The sequence below is a fragment of the Phyllobates terribilis genome, unplaced genomic scaffold, assembly GCF_046119375.1.
Source record: "Phyllobates terribilis strain yellow unplaced genomic scaffold, ASM4611937v1 Scaffold_5__5_contigs__length_657084704, whole genome shotgun sequence".
Taxonomy (NCBI): Eukaryota; Metazoa; Chordata; class Amphibia; order Anura; family Dendrobatidae; genus Phyllobates; species Phyllobates terribilis.
In genome coordinates, this window is record NW_027362765.1 from 469,588,843 (window position 1) to 469,614,359 (window position 25,517).

Sequence of the window (25,517 nt, forward strand, 5' to 3'; positions counted from 1 at the left end):
TTGCACCCGCAGCTGTGTCTGTGACTGCAATGCACTCCAATGGATTTAATAGGTCTCTGTACACATTCTGGGGGATATATAACGTCCCTCGTATACGATTCCGGTCACTGCCTCACATATCCCCCCCCTCTGTTCAAACTTGTGGGGTTGAACATTTGCCACCATACAGGGTGCCCGGGACAGGGCATCCGCGTTTCCCTGCGACTTCCCAGGGCGATGTTCTACCGAGAAACTGAAATTTTGCAGTGACAGGAACCACCTGGTGACTTGCGCATTCCTCTCCTTAGCATTTCTCATCCATACCAAGGGTGAGTGGTCCGTCACCAAGCGGAACTGACGCCCGAGTAAATAATAGCGTAGTGATTCCAAGGCCCACTTAATAGCCAAACACTCCTTCTCTACCATGCTATAGTTTTTCTCTGCCGGGACAAGTTTTCTACTCAAGTAGGTGACCGGGTGCTCTTCACCATTCACTTTTTGTGACAATACCGCCCCTAGGCCTACCTCCAAGGCATCTGTCTGTACAATGAAGGTTTCACTGAAGTTGGGGCTGATGAGGACCGGCTGTCCACACAGGGCCAACTTCATGGACTGAAAAGCTTCCTCTGCCTTAGGGTTCCACTGAACCATTACCGATTTTTTTCCTTTCAAGAGATCAGTCAGGGCTGCCGTTCGCCCAGCAAATTTAGGTATAAACCGGCGGTAATACCCAAGGATGCCAAGGAACGCCCTCACCTGCTTTGTACTTGACGGTTTAGGCCAGTTTTTTATGGCCTCAACTTTATTGATTTGGGGCTTAATAGCTCCTCGGCCTATCACATACCCCAAGTATCAGGCTTCCTCTAGCCCTATCGCACATTTTTTTGGATTTGCCGTTAACCCCGCAGCTCTGAGAGAATCCAGAACCGCTTGTACCTGGGATAGGTGCGTATGCCAGTCAGTGCTAAAGATGATAATGTCATCTAAATAGGCGGACGCGTACTCCTGATGGGGCTTAAGCACTATGTCCATCAACCTCTGGAATGTAGCCGGGGCCCCATGTAACCCAAAAGGTAAGACCACATAGTGGTACAGACCCTCTGGAGTTACGAAGGCGGTCTTTTCCTTCGCCGAATCTGTGAGGGGTACCTGCCAGTAACCCTTGGTGAGATCGAGCGTTGTAAAGTACTGGGCCTGCCCCAGCCTCTCAATCAGCTCGTCCACCCTGGGCATTGGATAAAGGTCAAACTTTGACACTTCATTCAATTTCCGGAAATCGTTACAGAAGCGTAATGATCCGTCTGGTTTTGGAATCAATACGATGGGGCTAGCCTACTCACTCCGTGATTCCTCTATGACGCCTAGCTGAAGCATTTGTTTTACCTCAGCCGTGATGGCTTGCCTCCGGGCCTCGGGTACCCGGTAAGGTCTTATTCGTACCCTTACGCCCGGTTCGGTGACAATGTCATGTTGGATAACCGTAGTCCTACCTGGTAGCTCTGAGAACACGTCGTTATTGTGCTGCACCAGCGAGCGAGCCTCCCTTCGCTGCTGTTTAGTGAGAGCATCACTTATCCTGACCTCCCCCTCGGATGCTTCCCTGGCTAAAGGTAGAGAACTCTCTGGTGATATGCGCGGAGTGATGTCTGTAACTAAACACTCTCGATCTTTCCAAGGTTTTAACAGGTTTACATGGTAAAGCTGCTCAGGTTTCCTCCTTCCGGGCTGATACACCCGGTAATTTACCTCCCTCACTTTTTCTCGAATCTCATATGGCCCTTGCCACTTGGCCATGAACTAACTCTCGGCTGTGGGTACCAGTACTAACACCCAATCACCCTTGTTAAAAGTTCTGACTCTGGCTCTTTTATTATATGTGCGCCTCTGAGCTGCCTGGGCATCTAACAGATGCTCTTTCACGATGGGCATGACCGCCGCGATCCGGTCCTGCATACTAGCCACGTGTTCAATTATACTCCTATGTGGAGTCGGCTCTTGTTCCCATGTCTCTTTGGCTACGTCCAACAGACCCCTAGGGTGTCTGCCGTACAATAACTCAAAGGGAGAGAACCCTGTGGAAGCCTGGGGTACCTCACGGACAGCAAACATCAAATAGGGTAACAACATGTCCCAATCCCTTCCATCCTTAGAAACCACCTTTTTTTAACATGGACTTGAGGGTTTTATTGAACCGTTCTACTAGCCCGTCGGTTTGAGGGTGGTACACCGAGGTGCGCAATTGTTTAATTTTTAGCAATTTGCATAGTTCCCTTGTCACTTTGGACATAAAGGGGGTCCCCTGATCCATCAGGATCTCCTTGCGGAGTCCAAGGCGACAGAACATGGCAAACAGCTCCCATGCAATCAGTTTTGCCGAGGTGTGGCTGTTATGTTCTGCTACCAAAGCTAAGGAGCTAAGGAAAGAGAGGAGATCTGTCCCTACTATAAGACTCAGCTGAATCCCTACGATGTAACAGGGAACCTGATCCTGCGATCAGACCTGCTAAAGTCCTAATCTAGTCTGTACGAAGACCTATAGATGTGGGGAGGGAATCCCTACAAGTACTAAGGACTGGGAGGAATATGGGACACCTCCTAACAGAAATAGTAGCAGACAGACGAACAAACAAAATAGATAGAACATAGAGGTCCGTAGACCAAGCAAACTAACAGAGTTAGATACAGAGCACAGGCTAGCTAGAAAGTAGATATACAATGAAGTCCAGCAAAGCCAGAAGGGCGGAGCAGGATTAAATAGGCCAACAAGGTCATGTGACCAGCAAAGGAAAAAAAACCTAACAGCAAGGTTCTAACAGTACCCCCCCTTCTAAGAGGATCCTCCGGATCCCCTAGGACCAGGCTTATCAGGAAATCTCCTGTGAAACGCTCTGATAAGTCTGGACGCGGAAACATCATCTGACCTCACCCAAGAGTTATCCTCGGGTCCGAAACCTTTCCAGGCCACAAGATACTGCAAACTACCTCTATACCGTCTAGAGTCAAGGATGCGAGAAATTTCATATTCCCCGTCCTCCACCACCGGAGGAACAGAGGCAGAGGCGTCACCATCCGACACAACAGCTTTTTTTAACAGAGAGACATGAAAGACCGGATTAATTCTCCAGGAGGTAGGAACCTCCAACCTAACAGCAGATTGGTTGACAACCTGAAGCACCTTAAAGGGCCCTACAAACTTGGGACCCAATTTCTTAGAAGGAATCCTCAACCGCAGATTCCTAGAGGACAACCAAACCATGTCACCAACAGCGAACAAAACCTCCTGTCGTTTCCTATCAAAGTAGTCTTTAGATTTTCTGTTGGCCTCCTGAAGATTACCACGCACATCCGTCCAAACTCTTTCCAAATCACCGGAAAAATTCTCCTCCTCAGGCACGGCAGATCCCAACTTGGAGAACGACCCAAACGACGGATGTCTCCCAGAACAACAAAAAAATGGCGAACAACCAGCAGAAGAAGATGTATGATTGTTCAGAGCAAATTCGGCAAGTGGCAGAAACTCAGACCACCCCTCTTGATTGTCTGCCACAAAACAACGCAAGAACTGCTCAACATCCTGGTTTTTCCTTTCTGTCTGGCCATTAGATTCAGGATGATATCCGGACGAAAACGACAAATGAATTCCCAACCTGTCACAAAAGGCACGCCAAAAACGAGCCACGAACTGAGGACCCCTATCAGAAACAATGTCAGTAGGAACGCCATGAAGTCTGACAATTTCCTTGACAAAGGCCTTAGCGAGAGTTTTAGCGCAGGGCAGTTTGACGAAGGGAACCAAGTGACACATCTTGCTAAAACGGTCCACGATCACCCAGATGACAGTAAAACCCTCAGAGGGGGGAAGGTCAGTTATAAAGTCCATAGCCAAATGTGTCCAAGGAGCACTGGGGACCTCCAAAGGACAAAGCAACCCCGCAGCAGGAGTATGTGAGGACTTAGATCTAGCACATATAGTACATTGGCGCACCCACTTAATGACTTCCTTCTGCCATCCAGGCCACCAAAAACTGCGACCCACCAGTCTCTTGGTCTCAGAGATTCCGGGATGACCTGCCAACCGAGATTCGTGACACTCAACAAACAAATCTCTCCTAAAGGTCTCAGGCACAAACAACCTCCCATGAGGAGTGTTAGATGGGGCATTCTCCTGAGCTTTAAGAATCTCATCTTCCAAAACGGAGTCTAAAGCAGCTATCACAACACCTTCTTGTAAAATGTTTTCCTCTTTCTCAGCACCGACTATGGGAGAAAAACTGCGAGACAAGGCATCCGCCTTAACATTCTTAGTACCAGGGATGTAAGTAACGGAGAAATTAAACCGCGAGAAAAACAGTGCCCACCTAGCCTGACGGGCATTCAGGCGCTTGGCAGCATCAAGATATATCAGATTTTTATGATCCGTAAGAACCTGAACGGGAAATTCCGCACCTTCCAAGAAGTGACGCCAGTGTTCAAATGCGAGTTTAATAGCCAATAATTCCCGATTACCAATATCGTAATTCAGTTCAGTCTCCGAAAATTTTTTTGAAAAAAAGGCACAGGGATGTAATCCATCCCCGTTATCCTGAGACAATACTGCGCCAACCCCCACAGAGGAAGCATCAACCTCAACCAAAAACGGCCTAGTAACATCAGGCTGCATAAGGATGGGAGCAGAGGTGAACCTCTCCTTGAGATACACAAAAGCTTCAATGGCCTCAGAAGACCACTGAACCGCATCAGCACCTTTCCTGGTGAGATCAGTCAGAGGTTTGACAATACTAGAAAATTTTTTTATGAATTTTCTGTAGTAATTGGCGAAACCCAAAAACCTCTGTGTCGATTTCAAACCAATAGGCCTAGGCCATTCCTGCACAGCCTGAACCTTAACCGGATCCATCTCAAAACCTTTGCTGGAGATAATGTAGCCCAAAAAACTAATTCTCTGTACAGCGAACTCACATTTCTCCAGCTTAGCAAAAAGCGAATTGTCCATTAATAACTGTAATACCTCACGCACGCTCCGCCAATGAGACTCCAGATCTGGCGAATAAATCAAAATGTCATCCAAATACACAACCACATTTTTACCGATCAAAGGTCTAAGGATGTCATTAATCAGATTCTGAAAAAATGCAGGAGCATTAGTAAGACCAAAAGGCATAACCAGATTCTCAAAATGACCCACAGGAGTGTTAAAAGCAGTCTTCCATTCATCACCCTCCTTCATGCGCAACAGATTGTATGCCCCCTTAAGGTCAATTTTAGAGAACCACTTGGCCCCCAATAACTGGTTAAACAGATCAGGAATCAATGGCAGTGGGTAAGGATTGCGTACCGTAATTTTGTTGATCTCACGAAAATCCAGACAAGGACGTAAACCGCCGTCCTTTTTTTTAACAAAAAAAAATCCAACCGCCACAGGAGACTTAGAGGGCCTAATGTGACCGGCGGCCAAACTTGTCTGTATGTATTCCTCCAAAGCCTTCCTCTCAGGAATAGTAAGGTTAAATAAACGACTTTTAGGAAGAGTCGCTCCAGGGACAAATTCAATAGAACAATCATAGTCTCTATGGGGAGGCAAAACCTGCGATTCCTTCTCAGAAAAAACTCTCCAAAAATCCTGAATAGGAACAGGCAATTCTCCCCTATCCAAAGCTGCAATACGCCCGTTACAACACTTGTCATAACATTTATGGCTCCAGGATTTAATTTCACTGGTAGACCAATCCAGTACAGGATTGTGAAATTTTAACCAGGGCAAACCCAATATTACTGGAGAAGGCAAGTTATTCAACACTACCAAATCCAATTTCTCATGGTGAACACCATTAATAGTGAGAGGAAATTCACTGACCTTGAGAGTAATATTCTTCAAAGGGGAACCATCCACAGAAACCACAGCAATGGGGGATGACAAAGGTTCAGGTTTTAAATTGAGTTTTTCTACGAATCCCCCATCAATTACATTCAGTGTAGACCCGCAATCAACAAACACCCGAAATTCCATTAATTTTTCCTGAGCAATCGTGGAAGCAGCTAAAAATATACCCTTGGAATTTAAACAGGCAATACGGGCGTGACTGACCATTTTTTTTTCTTTCTTCATACGAAGCTCACAGCCTTTAATCAAATGACCAGATTTTCCGCAATAGAAACACAAGCCTTGCGAAAAACGACGGTCTTTTTCTTGAGAGCGAGGTGCCACCGATCCAATCTCCATCGGTTCACCACTGTTAGTACACACATTATCATAACCAGAAACTGACATAGCAGAGGATTTGCTCTCATTAACCCTAGCACGCAGTCTTCTATCCACCCGTATAGCTAATTGCATAGCCTGTTGCAAATCCTCAGGTGTAGGATAAGCAATTAGCAGGTCTTTAACCCTTTCACTGAGCCCAGCAAGAAATAGACTTTTCAGAGCAGAATCGTTCCACCCTGTTTGAGTGGACCAACGACGAAAATGAGTACAATATTTTTCGACATTACCTGATCCTTGTTTTAAACGTCTCAACTCAGTCTCAGCTGATGCCACACGGTCAGGATCATCATATAATAGTCCCAAAGCAGAAAAAAAACTATCCACTGATCTGAAGCATGTATCACTAGGTTGCAAAGAAAAGGCCCACTCCTGAGGCTCTTTGCGCAAAAGTGACATTATGAACCCTACGCGCTGGGATTCATCCCCAGAGGACTTGGGTCTCAAACGAAAATACAATAAGCAAGCATTTTTAAATGAAAAAAATTCTCGATGTTCACCAAAAAATAAATCCGGCAAACATACCTTAGGCTCCAAGAAATATGCTCCAGGACAGTTACTCACGTGCTGACGGAGCTCGGCCACTTCCAGAGAGAGTCCCTGCAGGTGTTTAGCCAAATCCTGAACCGACACCATGATGGAACAAAAAAAAAAAAAAAAAAAAAAAAAATCTTTCCTTAGAGAATTTGCAGGCTGGACTTACTGTTATGTTCTGCTACCAAAGCTAAGGAGCTAAGGAAAGAGAGGAGATCTGTCCCTACTATAAGACTCAGCTGAATCCCTACGATGTAACAGGGAACCTGATCCTGCGATCAGACCTGCTAAAGTCCTAATCTAGTCTGTACGAAGACCTATAGATGTGGGGAGGGAATCCCTACAAGTACTAAGGACTGGGAGGAATATGGGACACCTCCTAACAGAAATAGTAGCAGACAGACGAACAAACAAAATAGATAGAACATAGAGGTCCGTAGACCAAGCAAACTAACAGAGTTAGATACAGAGCACAGGCTAGCTAGAAAGTAGATATACAATGAAGTCCAGCAAAGCCAGAAGGGCGGAGCAGGATTAAATAGGCCAACAAGGTCATGTGACCAGCAAAGGAAAAAAAACCTAACAGCAAGGTTCTAACAGTGGCGTAGTGGTATAGCTTCCGGGTACCGAGTGGCATAGTCGACGACTACCAGTATATGTTGGTGTCCACGGGCGGATTTTACAATGGGTCCAACCAAATCCATTGCAATCCGTTCAAAAGGCACCTCTATCACTGGCAGAGGTACCAATGGGCTACGGAAACTTGCAGTGGGTGAGGTCAACTGACATTCGGGGCAGGATTCGCAATACCTTTTGACTTCCGCGTAAACCCCAGGCCAAAAGAACCGCTGTAAGATATGGTCTAGCGTCTTTTTCACCCCTAAGTGTCCACCCAGCAGGTGTGAGTGTGCCATCTCCAGAATCTCTCGACGGTACGACTGAGGCGCCACTAACTGTTCTACAACCTCGTCCCTGATCTTATCTGTCCTGTAGAGTAACTCACCGTTGATTACCATGCGTGGAAATACAGTATCTGCACCGGCTGTTGAGCTACGCCATTTATCTCTAACACCCTTTCCCGCGCCTGAGTCAGGGTGGGATCCCGTAGCTGAGCTTTCCCAAACGTGCCCCGGGACACTTTCAGCTGGGGGATCGATGGGGTGTCCTCGACCTCTCCTGCCAACACCTCTAAGGGAAACCTATCGGGGTCACACTCTGTCCCTAGGTTGGACACCCCTACGGCAGGTTCATCGGGCACAGCGTCTGAAATACATTTTACCGGGGGAGAGTGGATTTTATTTTTCCACAGAGTCCAGAACAGGGGCAAGTCTCTTCCCAACACAGTCCCATAGGGAAGAGTTTTTACCACTCCCACCACATGTTTTATGTCTCCACATGGCGTGGACAAAACTATCTCTGCAGTTGGGTACTCTCGGAGGTCCCCATGGATACACACAACCCCGACTGGCCGTCCACTGGGGTTGTCTCCTGCCACCAGCGACCCATGTACCAGAGTCACGAGGCTCCCTGAGTCCAGGAGGGCCTCCGTGGGGTACCCATTAACCAGTACCTGGCATAGTTGGAGTTCACAGTCCCAGGATTCGGCGCTCGCTGTGCAGACGGTCTGGGCGTACATTGAGACCCGGCGGCTATATCCGCAGTCCTTGGGTTCCGTAGTCAGGGGACAATTAGCAATCACATGTCCCGGCCCCTGACACCGCCAGCACCTAAGGGTGGAGGTACTGTTAGGTCTTATGGCAGTTTGGGAGGGAACCAGTCACCTGCCGCTCTCACTCCGGGGTTCCCCTTCAGCACGGGCAAGGTGCTGACTGTCCCCAGCAGAGGGACGCGACCCCTTTCCCGACTCCTGGGTTGGCAGGGATCGGCGTGACAGCCGAGAGGGGGCGGAGTCTCGAATGAAGTCCTGAGTAGCCGAGTAGCGCTCGACCAAACTGACCACCTGGTCGAGGGTGCCGGGGTCCCCTTGCCACACCCAACGTTGGATAGCGACTGGCAGAGTCCTCACCAGCCGGTCAACCACCACCCTCTCCACTATCTGGGCTGGGGACAAAGTCTCAGGTTGGAGACACCGCTTTACCAGCTGCTGGAGGTCATAAGCCTGAGACCGGGCAGGTCGGGTCTCCACATAGGCCCACGAAAACACACGCTGAGCCCACACTTATGTATTGACCCCCAGCCGGGCAAGGATCTCACCTTTGAGCCTCTGGTAGTCCCGGGCGTCCTTCTGACTGAGGTCGAAACAGGCCTTCTGGGCATCGCCAACCAAAAACGGAGTCACCACTTCCTCCCACTGGTCAGCTGGTAGGTTTTCCTGCTCTGCTGTGCGTTCGTAGATGGTAAGGAAGGCTTCCACGTCGTCCTCCGGTTCCATCTTCCTCAACGCTGATCGAACCTTGTCCCGGGCGTCTCAACGTTCGGGGGCTGATGCCGTCGGTGTCTCCCGCAGGGCAGCAATTTGTTGCATCATCAGTTCATTTGTTTTTTGCTGCTGCCGTTGGAGATCCTGGTGCTGCTCCTGCTGTTGCCGATGGAGACTCAGGTACTGCTCCTGCTGTTGCCGCTGGAGACTCTGGTGCTGCTCCTGCTGTTGCCGCTGAGACTGCATCTGTTGCTGCTGGGTGAGTATCAGCTGCTTAAACAGCTCCTCCATTTTGTCCATGGGGTGGAACAGGAAGGTGGCAGGCCGAATTGTGGTCATGCAGCTGCCGGTGGGGTATACCTCAGTCACACTGCCCGCATTCTCCACCAAGCTGTAAGGCGGCGGTGTACACACCGTGCAGTAACTGAGGCAGTGACCCAAGCAAGTCCAACATAAACAGCTTTTATTCAGCAACTCACGGTTAAACAGAAAGTCCTCCGGTTCGCAGCCGGGTTAACATGAGTCCATAAACAATGGTTGCCGGGGACAACGGCCACGCCGGGCCTCTCAGAGCCTGACAGGTGCAGAGCCTTCCTAGGCGGTGGTTCAGCCACACTCAGTCCTGCTGAGCTAACCTGCTGTGCTCCTAGCAGGTTGCAACATAGAACCACACTAAACCTTAGTGAAGGAGTTTTAAAGGACCTGTGGCAAGAGCCACTGGAAAATCCGGGTTGGAGGGAGGAGGCCGCCGCCCCACTGCCTCCTGTGACCTCCTCCAAAAAATGAAGGCCCTGCCGGGTTTTACTTAATCTACCTTAGCCAGGTAGTCTGACCAGGTGATTGCTCACCTTCATTCCTGCATTGCAGCCGCAGCCGCAGCTGTGTCTGTGACTGCAATGCACTCCAATGGATTTAATAGGTCTCTGTACACATTCTGGGGGATGTATAACGTCCCTCGTATACGATTCCGGTCACTGCCTCACACTATGTATGCGCAGCCCCTGGAGTGACGGCGCCTGCGTGAGATTTCGTAGGGTGAGCAGGTCACACACAAGAGTGACCTGTCAATCAATGGCAGGAGCCTGGCGCTGGGAGGAAAAAGTGGTAGAGAAGCTGGAGAGCTGTAAGTACAGACCACGCCACTGTATTTGAAAGTTAATTTTCATAAGAATTTGCTGATGAATTACAAGACAAGGAAGGCATAGATTAGTAATATAAAGGTATGGAAGTAATTATCATTACAGCAGGGGCAGACACAGACTGTAGTGGGCCCCTGTGCAAGAAATTTTTTGGGCCCCCCCACCCCTGCCCTTCATAGGGCAACAAAGTTATGTAAACATAACCCCCCCATGTGCAGCTCTCATTCCCCCCATGTGCAGCTCTCATCCCCCCCATGTGCATCTCTCATCCCCCCCATGTGCATCTCTCAACCCCCCCATGTGCATCTCTCATCCCCCCCATGTGCATCTCTCACCCCCCCATGTGCATCTCTCACCCCCCCATGTGCATCTCTCATCCCCCCCCATGTGCATCTCTCATCTCCCCCATGTGCATCTCTGATTCCCCCAACTCCTAGTTAATTGTATTTAAAAAAAATAAAACTTGTTATACTTACCCCCATGCGATCCCTGCAGAATCCTGGCGCTCGTCCACGTCGCTGCCACCAGGTTCTCCTGACGTTCGGCCATGTGACGGCGCCACATACATAGCCAGCAGCTTTTGTTTTGGCCAAAAGATTTTTAAAGCCGCCACCACGATAAGGTAGACTCTTCTGGCCGGGCCCTACTCTAACCTATTAAAATTTTCTTAAAATATCCAATACTCTTTTTGGATATATTTTTATTTAGTTTTCTTTAAGGGAATGTGTCATATACATTTTTTTTTAAAATGACCAATAATACCACATACAGGGAATACCGCCACACCATGACCAGACCACATATTACCACAACATAGTGACCGAATAATACCACACAGAAGGGAGAAAAACTGCCACACCATGACCAGACCACATATTACCACCACATTACTAATATTACCACAACATTACTAATATTACCATAAGTGTCATTATACACGGGAGCTCTATACATGGTATACAGCTTATAATGTAAGTGTCCAGGTAATCTAGTGATCACCAGTGACATTATACACAGGAGCTCTGTATATAGTGTCAGTGTACAGGTAATAATACAGTGATCACCAGTGACATTATACACAGGAGCCCGGTACATGGTATATAGTGTAAGTGTACATGTAATACACTGACTCACTGGTGACGTCTCTAGGTAAAGTCCTTCAGCTACGCTTTTCTCCTTCATCCAGCATTGACCGCCATCACGTCTTCCAGCCAGGACTCGTCTCTGCATAAAATAACAGTTATCTAGAGCATATTCCCCAACTTCTACATTACGCAGCTGAATACAGACGTGCATCCACCATCAATATATGGTTAGTTATTATGCAATCTACCATTCCAAATATAAATTGTAATCCACCACGGTGCCCCCATTAACTGTAAATAGGCACTTAATATATAATTTAATTAGAACCTCTACTCTTTCCGCCAATTTGTTACCAGTCACACTCCTGCATCCGCAACGCCCCCTACTCTATACTTCCTGCTCCCCGGATTCATTATTTACATGCACCCCCTTCCCCAATTCATTATATCATGTCCGTGCTCTCCCCACCCCATCATCATTTATCATTTACTCTCCCCCACCCCACATTCATTATGTGCAGCTCATTATCCCCATACTCCCAATTCCCCCATGTGCAGCTCATTTTCTCCCAATTCCCCCATGTGCAGCTCTCAAACCCCCCCATGTGTAGCTCTCACCCCCCCATGTGCATCTCTCACCCCCCCATGTGCACATCTCTCATCCCCCTCCCCCACATGTGCACATCTCTCATCCCCCTCCCCCACATGTGCATCTCTCATCCCCCCCATAGTGCATCTCTCACCCCCCCCACCATAGTGCATCTCTCATCCCCCCCACCATAGTGCATCTCTCATCCCCCCCACCATAGTGCATCTCTCACCCCCCCACCATAGTGCATCTCTCACCCCCCCACCATAGTGCATCTCTCATCCCCCCCACCATAGTGCATCTCTCACCCCCCCACCATAGTGCATCTCTCACCCCCCCACCATAGTGCATCTCTCACCCCCCCACCATAGTGCATCTCTCATCCCCCCACCATAGTGCATCTCTCATCCCCCCACCATAGTGCATCTCTCATCCCCCCCATAGTGCATCTCTCATCCCCCCCCACCATAGTGCATCTCTCATGCCCCCCCACCATAGTGCATCTCTCACCCCCCCACCATAGTGCATCTCTCATCCCCCCCCACCATAGTGCATCTCTCATCCCCCCCCACCATAGTGCATCTCTCATCTCCCCCCACCATAGTGCATCTCTCATCCCCCCCACCATAGTGCATCTCTCATCCCCCCCACCATAGTGCATCTCTCATCTCCCCCCACCATAGTGCATCTCTCATCTCCCCCCACCATAGTGCATCTCTCATCTCCCCCCACCATAGTGCATCTCTCATCTCCCCCCACCATAGTGCATCTCTCATCTCCCCCACCATAGTGCATCTCTCACCCCCCCACCATAGTGCATCTCTCACCCCCCCCACCATAGTGCATCTCTCATCTCCCCCCACCATAGTGCATCTCTCATCCCCCCCACCATAGTGCCTCTCTCATCTCCCCCCACCATAGTGCATCTCTCATCCCCCCCACCATAGTGCATTTCTCATCCCCCCCCACCATAGTGCATTTCTCATCCCCCCCACCATAGTGCATCTCTCATCTCCCCCCCATAGTGCATCTCTCATCCCCCCCATAGTGCATCTCTCATCCCCCCCATAGTGCATCTCTCATACCCCCCCATAGTGCATCTCTCACCCCCCCCATAGTGCATCTCTCATCCCCCCCCATAGTGCATCTCTCATCCCCCCCCATAGTGCATCTCTCATCCCCCCCACCATAGTGCATCTCTCATCCCCCCCACCATAGTGCATCTCTCATCCCCCCCACCATAGTGCATCTCTCATCCCCCCCACCATAGTGCATCTCTCATCCCCCCACCATAGTGCATCTCTCATCCCCCCCATAGTGCATCTCTCATCCCCCAACATAGTGCATCTCTCATCCCCCCCACCATAGTGCATCTCTCATGCCCCCCCACCATAGTGCATCTCTCACCCCCCCACCATAGTGCATCTCTCATCCCCCCCACCATAGTGCATCTCTCATCTCCCCCCACCATAGTGCATCTCTCATACCCCCACCATAGTGCATCTCTCATCTCCCCCCACCATAGTGCATCTCTCATCTCCCCCCACCATAGTGCATCTCTCACCCCCCCACCATAGTGCATCTCTCATCCCCCCCAACATAGTGCATCTCTCATCTCCCCCCACCATAGTGCATCTCTCATCCCCCCCACCATAGTGCATCTCTCATCTCCCCCCACCATAGTGCCTCTCTCATCCCCCCCCATAGTGCATCTCTCATCTCCCCCCACCATAGTGCATCTCTCATCTCCCCCCACCATAGTGCATCTCTCATCCCCCCCCACCATAGTGCATCTCTCATCTCCCCCCCCATAGTGCATCTCTCATCCCCCCATAGTACATCTCTCACCCCCCCCATAGTGTATCTCTCATACCCCCCCATAGTGCATCTCTCACCCCCCCCATAGTGCATCTCTCATCCCCCCCGATAGTGCATCTCTCATCCCCCCCACCATAGTGCATCTCTCATCCCCCCCCACCATAGTGCATCTCTCATCCCCCCCGATAGTGCATCTCTCATCCCCCCCACCATAGTGCATCTCTCATCCCCCCCACCATAGTGCATCTCTCATCCCCCCCACCATAGTGCATCTCTCATCTCCCCCCACCATAGTGCATCTCTCACCCCCCCATAGTGCATTTCTCATCCCCCCCCATAGTGCATCTCTCACCCCCCCATAGTGCATCTCTCATCCCCCCCCATAGTGCATCTCTCATCTCCCCCCACCATAGTGCATCTCTCACCCCCCCATAGTGCATCTCATCCCCCCCCCATAGTGCATCTCTCATCCCCCCCCCACTCCTAGTTAATTGTATTTAAAAAAAATAAAACTTGTTATACTTACCCCCATACGATCCCTGCAGAATCCTAGCGCTCGTCCAAATCGCTGCCACCAGGTTCTCCTGACTTCCGGCCATGTGACGGCGCCGTCACATGACCGGAAATCAGGGGAATCATGAAGACGCTGCCGGAGCAGCGCAGCGTTGAGATGTCCCGGACCCGGCGCTTAGCATGGGGCCGGGGGCCCCATGAAGGAGAGAGACGCCAAGAGGGGGGCCCCCAAGGGGGCCCCGACCGGCCGGGCCCCATACTGGAGTCAGGGCAGTCATGCCCTGATGGCGGCCCTGCTGGAGGCTGGAGGGGCCCCCTCTCCCTCGGGGCCCCCGTTCAATGAACGGGCTGCACGGGCGGTAGTTCCACCCCTGCATTACAGGATCTTTACTGTAATGATGTTACTTCGGGGTCCAAAGACCTGCTGACAGGTTCCCTTTAATACTAGTCTATGCTGCATAATAAAGGCAAAATAAAGATTACTGGACTGTTGCTTTCAGAAATACTTGCTTGGTGTTTTGTAAAAGGTAGATTACAATAGATTAAACAGGAATATGCTGTGTATGTAGCAGATGGTTGGCATATTTTAGCATCACACGAATAGTCCACATAGTTCTGGATATTTTCAAGGGCATGATTACTACAGTCAGACAGATTTTTATTTGCCAGCTTTCTGCTAAACAACTGCAGATGCCTTAATTCAATTGTTGTGGTATTAGGGGAACAATGACACAATACAAAAGAACATAAGAGACACAGGGAACACAGGGCATCCAAACAGGCAGAAATCCTGACCGCTGAGTGCACTACAAATAACCCATGTAACACAATATTCATAGGCAAATAGAATCTGTAAGAACTTTCAGAGGTAACAGGCGATAGCAGGATTAGTAGTGTAATTATTAACACCTATAACATATAGACTGGAGACAGACTCTGCTGGTTACAAGATGTACAGTGCTGGCCAAAAGTATTGGCACCCTTGCAATTCTGTCAGATAATACTCAGTTTCTTCCTGAAAATGATTGCAATCACAAATTCTTTGGTATTATTCTCTTCATTTAATTTGCTTGCAAGGAAAAAACACAAAAGAGAATGAAGCAAAAATCAAATCATTGATCATTTCACACAAAACTCCAAAAAAGGGCCGGACAAAAGTATTGGCACCCTCAGCCTAATACTTGGTTGCACAACCTTTAGCCAAAATAACTGCGAACAACCGCTTCCGGTAACCATCAATGAGTTTCTTACAATGCTCTGCTAGAATTGTAGACCATTCTTCTTTGGCAAACTGCTCCAGGTCCCTGATATTTGAAGGGTGCCTTCTCCAAACTGCCATTTTGAGATCTCTCCACAGGTGTTCTATGGGATTTAGGTCTGGACTCATTGCTGGCCACCTTAGAAGTCTCCAGTGCTTTCTCCCAAACCATTTTATTGTGCTTTTGGAAGTGTGTTTTGGGTCATTGTCCTGCTGGAAGACCCATGACCTCTGAGGGAGACCCAGCTTTCTCACACTGGGCCCTACATTATGCTGCAAAATTTGTTGGTAGTCTTCAGACTTCATAATGCCATGCACATGGTCAAGCAGTCCAGTGCCAGAGGCAGCAAAGCAACCGCAAAACATCAGGGAACCTCCGCCATGTTTGACTGTAGGGACCGTGTTCTTTTCTTTGAATGCCTCTTTTTTTTCCTGTACACTCTATGTTGATGCTTTTTCCCAAAAAGCTCTACTTTTGTCTCATCTGACCAGAGAACATTCTTCCAAAACGTTTTAGGCTTTCTCAGGTAAGTTTTGGCAAACTCCAGCCTGGCTTTTTTATGTCTCGAGGTAAGAAGTGGGGTCTTCCTGGGTATCCTACCATACAGTCCCTTTTCATTCAGATGTCGACGGATAGTATGGGTTTACACTGTTGTACCCTCGGACTGCAGGGCAGCTTGAACTTGTTTGGATGTTAGTCGAGGTTCTTTATCCACCATCCGCACAATCTTGCGTTGAAATCTCTCGTCAATTTTTCTTTTCCGTCCACATCTAGGGAGGTTAGCCACAGTGCCATGGGCTTTAAACTTCTTGATGACACTGCGCACGGAAGACACAGGAACATTCAGGTCTTTGGAGATGGACTTGTAGCCTTGAGATTGCTCATGCTTCCTCACAATTTGGTTTCTCAAGTCCTCAGACAGTTCTTTGGTCTTCTTTCTTTTCTCCATGCTCAATGTGGTACACACAAGGACACAGGTTGAGTCAACTTTAATCCATGTTAACTGGCTGCAAGTGTGATTTAGTTATTGCCAACACCTGTTAGGTGCCACAGGTAAGTTACAGGTGCTGTTAATTACACGAATTAGAGAAGCATCACATGATTTTTCAAAGGGTGCCAATAATTTTGTCCACCCCCTTTTTTAGGTTTGGTGTGGAATTATATCCAATTTGGCTTTAGGACAATTCTTTTTGTGTTTTTTTCATTGAAGACAAATTAAATGAAGATAATAATACCAAAGAATTTGTGATTGCAATCATTTTCAGGAAGAAACTGAGTATTATCTGACAGAATTGCAGGGTTGCCAATACTTTTGGCCAGCACTGTACAAACATGGAGGCTGAGAAGCAGCTTCAAGGAACTGAAATGAAAACACGTTGCTGAAAAGTTACATAAACAATAAAGCAACTTGTCTCGTCAGAGAGGAAGAGGACTTGAACTCTAGTACCATTTTTTGGAAGAAGCAATTCTAAAAGTCAATATTAACCCTTTAACGAGCCATGCCATGTGACTTTGGATAAAAGCCAAACCAGAATCTCAATTTGCAAACTCGTGTTTGAGGGTGTTGCCTCTCCTCAGTGCAAAGCATGACAGGAACTGAGTGGGTGGTTCCTTTTCACCATTCTCCTAGCGCTCTAGGAACTGGAACTTCCTTTCCATCATTTCCCAACATGCATTGCACCTGTCATTGCCCAACAGCTTATTGTCCCCAAAGGTGACATAACATACAAGCAGACATCTGCCTTTAGATGGCATCTGAAATTCTTTCCTGGCATGACAAGCCATTGACAGTGGATAAATATGCTGTTACATCCCAGCCTTTACCAGTTTGTAGGATACATGTTGATATAAGAAACAAAAACAGTTTTGCATATACTATAAAGTAGCTCACTCTTGCAGTATAAACTAATATTTAGCCAGAAAAATCAGAGTAATCAACATATAAAAAATTACAAAGAGGGTGAACTGTGGTCCGCTACCAATTAGACAAGCTGCAGAACAAGTATTCATATCTCTAGAGCAGGCCACATGTGGCCCTTTGGCTGAATGTGCTTTATGCAGTGGCATCACTGCAGCTGCCCTCCGCCTGTCGTCTTGATGTTACTGATATCTGCGTGATCGGGATGCAGATACCAGTGAATGTGACTCGCCCAGGTGGATATGGGGACTCTGTACCCAGGCCTTTACCCTCTTGGGATGTCACGGCAGTCGGCTCCCGGGCCCGTACCCTGGGGTCACTCTTTAAAAGGGAGTTGGTTGCTTGGGGGGGTTGAATAACAGTTTTGTCTCGTGACGCCACCTGTGGTTCCTGGTAATGGGTACCAGCGCTGCTGCAGACCTCTGGAGCGGATGTTGAGGCAGCTGGGTTGGTGCGGCTCTCCACAGGCAGAGCACAGTTCCAGGGCAGTGTAGGTGCAGATGGTGATGCTGGGCGTTGTAGTGCAGGAGTGACAGCGTGGTAGAAATAACTGACAGAAACAGTGGGGTGCAGTCATCCGAGTTTACTCACAGTTCTTTAGGTTCTTCAGGTGGCACTGTACAGGTGACCATCTCCCACGTTTACGAGGCAGGGGTTCAGCACTCCCTCAAGTATATCAGAAGCACTTAATGGGACCCCCTTTCTGTATGTTCCTTCCTTAGCCGACTTCCCGCGCTGGGTCTCTCCCTCCTGCCCTGCGCCTCGCCACACAAAGTCCCGATCGGGTGCCTTGAGATCCCTCTGGGCAACTTGAAGTTCCCGGACCTGACTTGGTGCCCTTTTCGGCGGTTTAGGTGCGAATGTGGCGACTGCACCCTGAAAGTGCAGAAGCCTCCGGATTTCCAGCCGAGACTTGAAGTAACTCGGCTAGTCCAGGGACCGGTGCCCTTCTTGCGGCCTGATCCCTCTGACGCCTGGCAGATTCGGGCGTACGGGTGCCTTCCTGCACTCACCGTACCCCCTGGTATCCCTTCAGTTCCTGGAGCCTTCCTCCCTAGCTCCCACTCCTCTCTCAGTCCTGGGCATGACAGGCCGAGCCTGCCTCCCGAGGAGAGCTCCTGCAGAGCCCGTGCTCCTTTCACTTCTCCTCCTCTCTTACCGACTGAACTCTCTAAGATGGCTTCTCTATATATATCTTCTTTAAGTGCTCCCCTAGTCTGCGTCCTCCACCCACACCCACTACTTGGTTCCCCCTCACTTTTGGTTCCCCCCACTCCAGCCAGGGACGGGGCAGCAAAGAAGTGCATAATGCCCTTCCAGCCGGCCTGGAGCAGTGTAGTGTTGAGTGCAGGTGTTGGGGTCCCGGGCAGTAATCCATCCTTACCTGAGAGGAGATGCCACACCTTTGGGTGAGGTGCAGCACCTCTGTGGTGACTGAACCCTCAGGGGCGCCACAAATGCAATAATGGAACAGGGAGCCATGAGCTCCCTCTTCCATCATTGCACCTGTGCGTCTGAGAACACAGCAGGTATGATGACGTCACTACATCATGGCAGCAGTGCCTAAGTACACAGCGCAGATTCGAGTTGCAGGGCAACAGGGTTAGGTGAATATTTTTTTTTACATCATTGTGTGGGAGGGTTGGGTTGACATAATGCTGTGTCAGGACATCATTTCAAATGGGGGGCTGTGTGGGGACATAACACTGTGAAAGGGGGCTGTATTGTGACATCTTTCTGCATGCGGGATGTGATGGGGACATAATATTGTGTAAGAGACCTGTGTGAGGACATCATTCTGAGTTGCGGCTGTATTGGGACATAATACTGTCAAAGGGGGCTGTGTAGGGACATAATTCTGAATGGGGTCTGTGTGTGGACATAGTACTGTGTAAGATTGCTCTGTGGGGACAACATACAGGATAAGAGGGCTGTGAGGGTAAATGATACTGTGAAAAAGAGCTGTGTGGGGACATCATAGTGTGTAAGGGGGCCGTGTGGGGATATGATACTGTCTAAGGGGGCTGTGTGGGGACATAATACTGTGTAAAGAGGCCTTGGGGGGACATAATACCGTGTAAGGGGGCTATGTGGGGACATAATACTGTGTAAGGGGGTTATGTGGGGACATGATACTGTGTAAGGGGGCCTTGAGGGTACATGATACTGTGAAAGGGAGCTGTGTGGGTACATCATACTGTGTAAAGCGGTTGTGTGGGGACATAATACTGAGTGGGGGGTTGTCTGGGGACCTCATTCTGAGTTGGGGAATAATACTGTGTAATCTCTGAATTCAATTGTACTCGCTTTTTTCAGATACAATTGAAGCCCTGAATGCCAGCACTTCTGGGTCAGGGCAATGTCAATAGCAAAATCAGGTCAGCTGTTGATGTCACAACTGCACTGCACATGTGCTAGATGGCGGCAAGGTAGATGCTTCAATGAAGCCAAAGACACAGGAGTTTCATTGATAGGGGAGTGTGAGAAGACGACAGTATGGGGGGAGTGGATAAAGGTGTGAGGAGAAGGCAGTATGGAGGAGTGGGTAAATTTGTGAGATGAGAGTTTGGAGAGGAGGGGGTCAATGTGTAAGGACGGAGGGAATAAATGTGTTAGTAGATGACAGTATGAAGGGGAGGGGGTAAATGTGTGAGGAGACAACAGCATGAGGGGTAGTGGGTAAACTTTTCAGGAGATGACAGTATGGGGAGAGTATGTAAATGTGCGAAGATATGACAGTGTGAGGGGAGAGGGTGAATGTGTGAGAAGGCAATAACAGTATGGGGGGAGTGGGTAAATGTGTTAGGAGAAGGCAGTACAATGGGAGTGGGTAAATGTATGAGAAAACAGCAGTATGGGGGAGGAGTGGGTAAATGTGTGAGGATATGAGAGTACATGAGGAGCGTGTAAATGTGTGAGGAGACGAAAGTATGGGGGGTGTAAACATGTGAGGAGACAACAGTATGGGGGGACGAGGAGGTAAATGTGAGAGGAGACCGTATGGGGAGAAATGTCCAAGGTGACCATATGGGGGGAATGTAAGAGTGCACAGCATACAGACTGGAAGAGTGTAGAGACTGGGCAGTTTAGGGGGGACATTGTGCAAGGGGATAGTATGAATAGCGACCCAGTATGTAAAGTAGAGGACAGTGTGGAGGGCATGTATCATAAGTGTGGGAGTCCTATTTTGTGCAGGGAGCACAGTAAGGGACAATTAATCAGGGGCACAGCGTAAGGCAAATATTTTTTATTCAGGAGCATTGTAATGACACTATTTTTAAGGGCAACATGTTGGGTGCTGCAAAAGACCAGAGAAGATGGAAGTCTGCAGAGATGACCTATGGATGTGAAAAGTCATCATGGTGTCTGGCCCAAACGGAGAAAAAAAGAAAATGTCTCAAATCAGAGAAGATATCACCGATAAGGTTCCTGGATGTAAATGTTTATTTGTGATACTGTCTACATTTCATCAGTACCGTGGTTCCTTTATGGTCCACAGTCTGATGATGGCTGGTAACAACAACTCCCAGCAACTCCTTACCATTATTAAGGACATACTGAGAATTGTAGGTTCATGCGATAGAATTGTATATGGGGCTGAACTTACATTTCAATTGATCGCTGTACAAAGCATATATGCAAGTATTGATGGTGGTTCTCGTGATGTATTCACTTACTGATGATAGTTCTGGTGATGTAAGTACTGATGGTGGTTCTAGTGCTGTATTCATGTACAGACGGTGGTTCTGGTGATGTATTCATGTACTGATGGAGGTTCTAGTGATGTCTTCATGTACTGATGGTGGTTCTGATGATATATTTCAGTAGTGTTGGTGGTTCTTGTGATATATTCCTGTGTTTGACTCTGATCCTCTACATATGTAACAATCCATAACTTGTCAGATAACGTGATACATATCCATGTTAGCAATAGGACACACTACCCAGCCCATCCACATTAGAATGAACAAACACAGATCGAATATCAACAATAGGATTTTAAAACATAGTTTATCCAGACACTTTTTTCGTACACACAAAAAAAATCCTGAGGGCTTACGATTAATTATTTTAGACCAGATTTCTGACAAATGCTTTAATAGGTTTCAAAAACTAATAAACAGAGAATCATTTTGGATTTTCAAATAATCTACATTATCCCCGGAAGGTGTGAATGAATGTATAGAGAACACGAATCATTAGTTTTTTTTTGGTTGCTGAAATGAGACTTAATAATGTTTCAAGAATATACTTTTGGTGCAGTAATGAATATTTTTACGGTATTACCTTTTAATATATGATATAATCATTTATAAGTATGTATTTTTATATGTATTAAAAACAGCTCACAGAAAAGGAGAAGAATTAAATAAAACATCACAGAAAAAACAGCCTTACCAACACCAGGTCAGATTACCAAAGCACAAGCAGGATGCGGCAGACCCCCATGTTAAAGGTGGCGGCAGCACAGGTGCGAAATACTGATGCGACAGCCACCCCCTCCATGAATTGGCAGATATGCGAGAGGCTGTGTAGTATTAGAAATGCACACAACTGCAGCTTGTATAGGACGCCAGTCACATAAATAGGTGTGGTGCACAGTGTCTGGCTTACAGCCTATTAATGAAGCCCGTAATTTTAAATTGAGCGGGCTGCCCAGCACTATACAGTGCACCCCACAAGACAGATGCCCCAATTCACTCACCCAACAATAAAGGGCCTGGCTGCATCCTGCAAAAAATGGAAAATGTGCAATAAAAAGATGAAAAATAATGTATAAGATAAATACATTACATGAGGTATTGGTCAATATTTTGGCCAAAATACGCAAGCTCGCAACCCACATCAAGGGTACCCATACTTGTGAGTCCCTACGCTAAAATTAAAATTTTTATATGTATGTATAATGTATTTTTTCCTTTTGTCCCTCTGGTCATGAAAGGGTCAAGTGGCCAATTGAACCACACGTATCATGTGACGATAAAAGATTGTATAGTCTGTCTGTTTCACATACCTGATGAAGAAGATGGATCGTCCCAAAAACATGTTGTTTTAAACTGAATAAATCTGACTTCTTTACCACCCTGCCTATCATCCCTGAGGCAGCGCCTGACATCATTGCTGTCTTTACTGTTGTCTGGTTTTCTTCATGGACCTGTGCCCTGCACTTGGTCTGGCGATCGGAGCAGCAGCTCAATGTCTTTCTGGTGCATATCAGCTTTGAGCCTGACAAGCACAAGCCACCCAGGTGAGCCTCTCCAACAATCTGAGGTTGCCCTATTGTTCACAGCTGGTTCACACATACAGCACTTCTCTTTCCCTTTCTCATCTGACAAGGTAAGGATTACTACATCTATATTTATGTTGGAGCATTAATTATAAAATTAACACTACACTATAGCATGCCAAATCCTAACAGTATGTAATATTCTCACTGTCAGGATTCGGTTCTGGTTGCCAGTTCCAGCGGTCATCACTCCTATGCGATATTCATACTTATGGTCACGTGCCAACAACTAGCTTCTCTTTTTGCATCTCTCAATGAAGCACGGGCTGTTTTAATTGAACATTGAGAAAAGGTCAGCTAGTCGGTACGTGACTGTAAGTATGCAAATAGTATAGTAGTTAAAATCCTCACCACACGTATAGATAAATTCGCAACGGGGTACATTTTCCAAAATGGTGTCACTTGATGGGGGATTCTGCTCTTCTAGCACTTAGGATCTCTGTATATGAAGTCCAGGAAAATCTGCGCTCCAGGAGGCAAATAGCGCTCCGTCCCTCCCGAGTCTCATCGTGTGGCTAAGCAGTACTGCACAGCCACATATGGGGTATTTCTACATTCAGCAAAAATTGTGTGACAAATTTTGGTGCCACTTTTACCCACTTCCCAGTGTGAAAAATGTAAAATCTGGGGCTAAAACAAAACTTTGGTGGTAAAAATGTAATTATGCTTTCTTCACCACCCAATGGTGTAAAATTCTGTGAGGCACATGTGGTGTCAGGGCCGGCTTCAGCAGTGCCGGGGCCCTGGACCGTTAGACGGGTCCACTCGCTGTCAGGGCCCAAGCCGCTTCCCTGGCAGGCCAGGCCCGCCAGCGCTGCTTGACTGCCGGTACTTCACCAGACATGGCGCGACATGGTGCTTTTAATTTTGCTTGTGTGTCACCCCTGCTGCATCATTACTAGCAGACACCCGCACAGCGCACTGCCATGTCTGGTGAAGTGCCAGCAATCAAGCAGCGCCGGCGGTCCTGAACAGGTGCTGGGGAAGTGGCTCAGGACCCAACAGCGAGTGGGCCCCTCTGATGGTGCAGGGCCATGTCTGTGATGGCCATCAAACACACGCCGGTGGCCCTACACAGCCACATACCTGAGGAGCTGCTGGACTGGACACAGGCCGGGTGCAGATGAGCAAGCTTCCCCAATCCCCATATTAAAAATATTTCTAATGTGTCTATGTGTGCATGCATGATGTGAATGTCTGTATGTCAGTATGCATGACTGTGTATACAGTACAGACCAAGTTTGGAAACACCTTCTCATTTAAAGATCTTTCTGTATTTTCATGACCATGAAAATTGTACATTCACACTGAAGGCATCAAAACTATGAATTAACACATGTGGAATTATATACTTAACAAAAAAGTGTGAAACAACTGAAAATATCTTATATTCTAGGTTCTTCAAAGTAGCCACCTTTTGCTTTGATGACTGCTTTGCACACTCTTGGCATTCTCTTGATGAGCTTCAAGAGGTAGTCACTGGAAATGTTTTTCACTTCACAGGTGTGCCCTGTCAGGTTTAATAAGTGGGATTTTTTGCCTTATAAATGGGGTTGGGACCATCAGTTGTGTTGTGCAGAAGTCTGGTGGATACACAGCTGATAGTCCTACTGAATAGACTGTTAGAATATGTATTATGGCAAGAAAAAAGCAGCTAAGTAAAGAAAAACGAGTGGCCATCATTACTTTAAGAAATGAAGGTCAGTCAGTGCGAAAAATTGGGAAAACTTTGAAAGTGTCCCCAAGTGCAGTTGCAAAAACCATCAAGCGCTACAAAGAAACTGGCTCACATGAGGACCACCCCAGGAAAGGAAGACCAAGAGTCACCTCTGCTTCTGAGGATAAGTTTATCTAAGTCACCAGCCTCAGAAATCACAGGTTAACAGCAGCTCAGATTAGAGACCAGGTCAATGCAACACAGAGTTCTAGCAGCAGACACATCTCTACAACAACTGTTAAGAGGAGACTTTGTGCAGCAGGCCTTCATGGTAAAATAGCTGCTAGGAAACCACTGCTAAGGACAGGCAAAAAGCAGAAGAGACTTGTTTGGGCTAAAGAACACAAGGAATGGACATTAGACCAGTGGAAATCTGTGCTTTGGTCTGATGAGTCCAAATTTGAGATCTTTAGTTCCAACCACCGTGTCTTTGTGCGATGCAGAAAAGGTGAACGGATGGACTCTACATGCCTGGTTCCCACCGTGAAGCATGGAGGAGGAGGTGTGATGGTGGGGGGGTGCTTTGCTGGTGACACTGTTGGGGATTTATTCAAAATTGAAGGCATACTGAACCAGCATGGCTACCACAGCATTTTGCAGCGGCATGCTATTCCATCCGGTTTGCGTTCAGTTGGAACATCATTTATTTTTCAACAGGACAATGACCACAAACACACCTCCAGGCTGTGTAAGGGCTATTTGACCAAGAAGGAGAGTCGATGGGGTGCTGCGCCAGATGACCTGGCCTCCACAGTCACCAGACCTGAACCCAATCGAGATGGTTTGGGGTGAGCTGGACCGCAGAGTGAAGGCAAAAGGGCCAACAAGTGCTAAGCATCTCTGGAAACTCCTTCAAGAATGTTGGAGGACCATTTCCGGTGACCACCTCTTGAAGCTCATCAAGAGAATGCCAAAAGTGTGCAAAGCAGTCATCAAAGCAAAAGGTGGCTACTTTGAAGAACCTAGAATATAAGACATATTTTCAGTTGTTTCACACTTTTTTGTTAAGTATATAATTCCACATGTGTTAATTCATAGTT